Genomic DNA, 5,665 nt, shown 5'->3' with positions numbered 1-5,665 from the left:
TGACTGTCTGACTGACCTTATGCAAACATATCACCAGAATGATTGACAATTAGGAGGACCACTTATTTAGATGATCCACCATGAAATAAAAGATCATCTTTTAAACCTTCAAGGTTAGATACTGTATTAAAAGTTTCTCTATTTCCAAACACTTCCAACTTAGTTTTTAATGATGACAACATACTTCCAGTTGTTAGAAGAATGGTGACAACAATAAAAGCTTCACTTTTTGTTGAATGTCTTTAGCTAATATTGTCACATTCATTGTTTGCCTTTTTATGTAGTAAAGGGGGATTTATTTTTGCTAAGTAAGTTATAATTAGTTGTCTGGAGAGCAGCAAAAGAGGAAGAAGGATGTTGATATTCACATTTATGTAACAGATCTCATCCACCTTAAGGCAGAGAAGTCACAAGAGAGACATCATTTTAACCCAATGAGTAATGCATCTCATTCTAACATAACATCTTGGACTATCAATTATTATGTTGTCACCTAAGGCAGTACTAAAGCTAGCAGAGCAAGAACAGAGCATTTTCCAAGCATCCTCTTCTTAAAATGAATCGCTTATAGTTTTGCAGAATTAGCATTTGTGAGTGAAGACGGAACAATGGAGAAGTTTAATGCAATGGAAAAGTGCAGGATCAGGAAATGTGCTTTAGCCCAGAGTATATGAATAACGAATACAGTTTTTGCATATTTAACAATGTGTTTATATTAACAATGACATATTTAGTAGTTCCAGTATCAATTTTCACATAAAGCTAAGTATTTGTAACACTCCTCTTCCAGCATCTTTCCTGCTATATGCCAGATATCACAAGGCAAAATATGTCAGAGCTCAAGAGGTTGGAGAGGAGGGGATTTTCCTCCAGTGTGCAGATCTGCACCGCCAGCAACAGACAGGAAGAGGAGCAGCTGGAATCCCATTACCCAGAGAAGAAACACTTTTCATCATGCTTCTTTTGCACAACAAAGCAGCATAAAATGCATTATGTATGCCAAAGTTTAACTATAAACACAACAAAAGATCACTCTATGTAGGAATTGAAGTGAACATTAGGCATTTTTCAATTGTAAAGGTTAGAAGTATCACCACTCACCCCTTTGCTGTATGCACAAGTCACTAACCACATTTAATGTAATTAAAGAACTTGTGTAAATTATCCAATGACTGCAATGTGTGAGGACTTTTGTCTTCTGTTTCCTGATGTTATTCATTGCTGCTTGAATGGATCCTTTTAATTCACTATATCAATAAAGTCTTATGCACCGATGACTTGTTCCTTTTAGCGCCACACAGAGTTCATCGGTGCACAGAGAAAGAGCTTTGGTTTAGTAATATTTCATCAGTGCTCTATTAGGCTGATAAAAGGGATTGGACAAAAAAGAAGGCCCAGTATGGTTGAGAATCCATGCCAGGTGTCACTCTAATTTAATGGAGCCACTAAAGACAAAGAGGTGGCCCCAGGGATGGCTTTCAATAACAGGCCTGACTGCAGATGACAAGTGGCACAGTAGCCTGTGACTGAAAGGACAGACATTAGGCTTTAGGGCAGCTTTACTGTCTACAAATAATGAGTGGAGTTAGAGGCTTCAAGATTCAAATGGTGTTTTGAAAGGATAAGTGGATGAGAAGAGAGAATACGATGTCATTTAGAGAAATGGATTTACAGATTTGAGTAAAATGTCAAAGGTGAGAAAAGAGAAAGAAGATATTTTTTTGTGCGTGTTTATATTGAATATCATGTGGAATAATATGAGAGGTAGAGAACATGTATTAAAAGGTTATATTTAGTTTTTTTAATAGTAGATAGAGTGCCTTATAACATGATATATGTACTTTATTCGCATTTTATTTTCACAATATAGTAACAGACTTACATATATTAAAGGACTTTTTGGGGCTGGACAAACCCACATTCAAACATATAGGATAAAGAAGAAATAATGCAAGTTATTCTTTTCTAAAAGAGTGGGGTATGCATTCGTATTTTACCTATTTACTCTGCTAAACATCAGTAAATGCATCTGTTTTGTGAGGGCACAGATAGAAAACATTAGTGAACAAAGAGCATTGGTCCAAAGCATTCCCTTAAATTTGACAGGCCAGTCACAGAAAATATCATTCAGAGAGACGTAGTTTATGTTTAATCTGAAAGAGCAGAAGAGATCCAGAACTGAAGGGGAGAATATATAGATCATGTCCTTTACAAACGTTGCTTGCAAACCTGAACAGTTGGGGCTATATCAAAAAGCTCATGGCTAAATTCTAGATCTGAAGACACTGGCTCTACAATAAAACATGATAGTGTCAGGGTAGTCTAGTCCTCAATGAAGACATTTCATAGGCTGAAAAAGATTTGAGGCTAGTACAATTATAATCTTCCAGCAGTCCTTAATATGCAGCCTGAGATATAACGGGTTTAGATTAAGACATAATCATTTGTTAGTATGGCTCAGTCAAAGTTCAAAGCAAGGCAAGGACATTTTATCTGCATAGTACAATTCTGTACATGGGCAATTCAAAGTGCTTCACAAGAATTAGACAATAAAATAAAAGAAAAATAATAGAATAAAAGCAAAAACATTTGTGAACCCCCCCAAAAAAAACTATTTGAACACAAAAAAACTGAATAAAAGCAAGTAAAAAAAAAAAACATTATTAAGAAAGTAAAACAGTTGGATCATAACCTTAAACTGATACCCCAGTTAGCAGTTTAACTTCAACAGTCCAAGGCAGCTCTAAAGAAATGGGTTTTTAACTTTGACTTTTAAAAAAACTCAGGCATTTAGTACTTTTACAATCTTCTCTAAGTTTGCTCCATATAAGTGGAGCATAGGAACTAAAGACTGCTTCTCCATGTTTGGTTCTAGTTCTGGGTGTTCAGAGTAAACTTGAACTGGAAGACCTGAGTGGTCTGGGAGGTTGATACACTGACAACTTATCTGTTATGTATTGAGGTGCTGATCCATTCAGGGATTTAAAGACTGACAGGAGAATCGTAAAGAATAGATTTTAAAGTATATTCTCTGAGCTACTGTACATGAAGCCAGTGGAAGGACTTCAGAACCGGATGTGCTCTACAGTACTTTCTATCCAGCCTCCTGATGGACTTTTTTGGCAAATCTGTGATGATACTTTTGCAGTAATCAATTCTACTAAAGATAAATGCATGAATTAGTTTTTTTCTAAATCCTGCTTGGACATAAGTCTTTTAATCCTGGAGATTTTCTTCAGGTGATAAAAAGCTGACTTAGTAACTGCCTTTATGGACCTCTAAGATATAATTATTTTCATGTTCAGAGATGGTCTCTATTCAGTTTAACTGTGCTTGTTCTATTTTACAGAGAGCTGAGAAATATTTCTTCCTCTAGATGTGAAAATCTCATGGAGAAAACCCCCCAAAGAACAGAGGTATTGATTCAGGAAGGTTAAATGAAAATGCATGCCCTAGTTTTCAGATTTGTATTTGCAAAAAAGGTTTAACACCATGTTTGATTTTTGTCCCACTTGAAAATTGCACAAAACTGAGTTTTTCTTTCACACAAAATTCCACTTTATGTGAAAGAACAAACATGGAACTTTGAAGTTGTAAGGTTCACAAAAATGATTAGGAGCACTTTTGCAGAACTTTACCTTGTTTGGTTTATATTGGATTTCTCTGTGGCTGATTTAGCTGCTATCAATATCTTCAGAAGTTGATAAATTGCTGTGTATAATTACTGTTCAGATCCAGATGATCAATACAAAAAAAGTCAAAGCTGCCATGGACACAACAGCCAATCAGCTGTGGGTAAAACATTTATGCACCACACCCTGGTAATCCACCCTGAAGTAAGGGTGATTGATCCTGACACATTAAAAGACATGAATGGAAATGAATATGGAGACAGGAAGATATATTACACAAATTATGCTTAAGCAACACTCTCAAAATCATTGGGTTGCTCAGATATTCAATGCAGCAGCACAGGTTCTCAAGAAGATTTGCAGGATTAGATGTTGTAAGCCAGGCCAACTCAATATATTGATCTGCTCTTACTGAGAGCTGCATTAAATTTCCCAACAATTAGATGTACCTGAAGGTTAATATGGTGCTTTGTTAATCTGCTTACTAGCCCTAATAATAACTTCTCTTCATGTTTACTGTTTGGATTAAAGTCACAAAACTTAGACATCAACTCTGGTAAGATGAATGTTTATGAATAATTAAAGCAAGTATATTAAACAATTCAGAACGTCTTATTTCTCCCACAGTGGTGTTTCTTTAGGTACACAATTATATTTCCAAAAATCTAGATTTTAAGGCAACATTAAAGCCAAAGTGAGCAAATTTGACCCCTATCATGACCCTGTAACAACACCTTGCTTTTAATGGCCTTGTACTCCCACACACAGGCAAATATGTCTCTATATTCACAATCTGATTTCATATTCTGAGGACGTTTCATGAGTTATGGCTGTGCAAGAATGAAATTTCTCACGTGGGATTTAAAGGATTTGTCTGAGGTGTACGTGCATCAAGTCTGGAGGAATAGAAAATACAGCAACTACGTTCTTGAAATGAAAGCTTCATAATGTTATCAATTTTTATTTATAACAACACATTATGTGAGTCTCGGTGGTTTGGGTGTATTGATACATGGGGGGTTTGGGGATTTCAAAGCAATTTTCAGGTGATAAGTGATGGACAAGAAAGAATTATGTGGTCAAAAGAAAAATAAAATGATAGGGCATCTGCTGAGGTATAGGCTGCACAGACTGACACTGGGCTTGATTGTGTCTGATTCATAACTACTCCAGCTAGAGAACAAATTCATATGTCCAAATCTTTGCTTAAAGAAAGCAGCCGAGATAAGCTGGCGGATGGGGGTGGTACTGCCATCAAGGGGACGGAGATTAGCTACAGGGGATTTAACTGCTTTCTCCGACTTATGGCCCAAGCTAAGAGTAACTGGTGGAAAAAATAGGCAGAGATTCAAGATATAGAGAAAGAGGTTTCTGAAGAAAACTAAAGGTCAAAATATCTTTTATAAGAAAATTTAAGATAACGCAACATCAGAGGTTTTAATGGAGAAAGTCTTTTTCTGTTGTATTTCGGGTCCCGTCTATTCTGAATTTAGAAATCTGCTGATGCCGATATCTTCCAATCCAGATTATACTTTTTGTTTCTGCACCATTAAGCTTACAGTGATATCAAAAACTAAGACATTGTGAAGAAAACAGCTGCAGTCAGTCCGTCCGTCCGTCCATCCATCCATCCATCCATCCATCCATCCATCCATCCATCCATCCATCCATCCATCCATCCATCCATCCATCCATCCTCTCACTTCATTCAACAGAGCTGGTGTTTATCTCCAGCAATCTATGGGTGAAAGGCGGGGTAGGCCATGGACAGGTTGCCAGTATGGCTGCACTTTATGCCAATATTTGCAGTGCTGTTTATATTTAGATTATTTATTAAACATTGTTTATATCACAGTGATTCTTTTAATCTTATATCTTCCATTTTTGGCAGGACTACAGAGCACCTAAATGTAAGGATATAATTCTGAGGTCTTTTTTTGTAGTAGAAAAACATTTATTTATTTATTTATATGAAGAACTGCTACATTTAACAGCAAAACTGGTTGTTAATAGAGGAAAAGCTATATACAAAC

This window comes from Cyprinodon variegatus, unplaced genomic scaffold (assembly GCF_000732505.1).
Source record: "Cyprinodon variegatus isolate N-32 unplaced genomic scaffold, C_variegatus-1.0 Scaffold409, whole genome shotgun sequence".
Taxonomy (NCBI): Eukaryota; Metazoa; Chordata; class Actinopteri; order Cyprinodontiformes; family Cyprinodontidae; genus Cyprinodon; species Cyprinodon variegatus.
The sequence above is the reverse complement of the archived record's forward strand: the minus strand, read 5'-3'. Positions refer to the sequence as shown.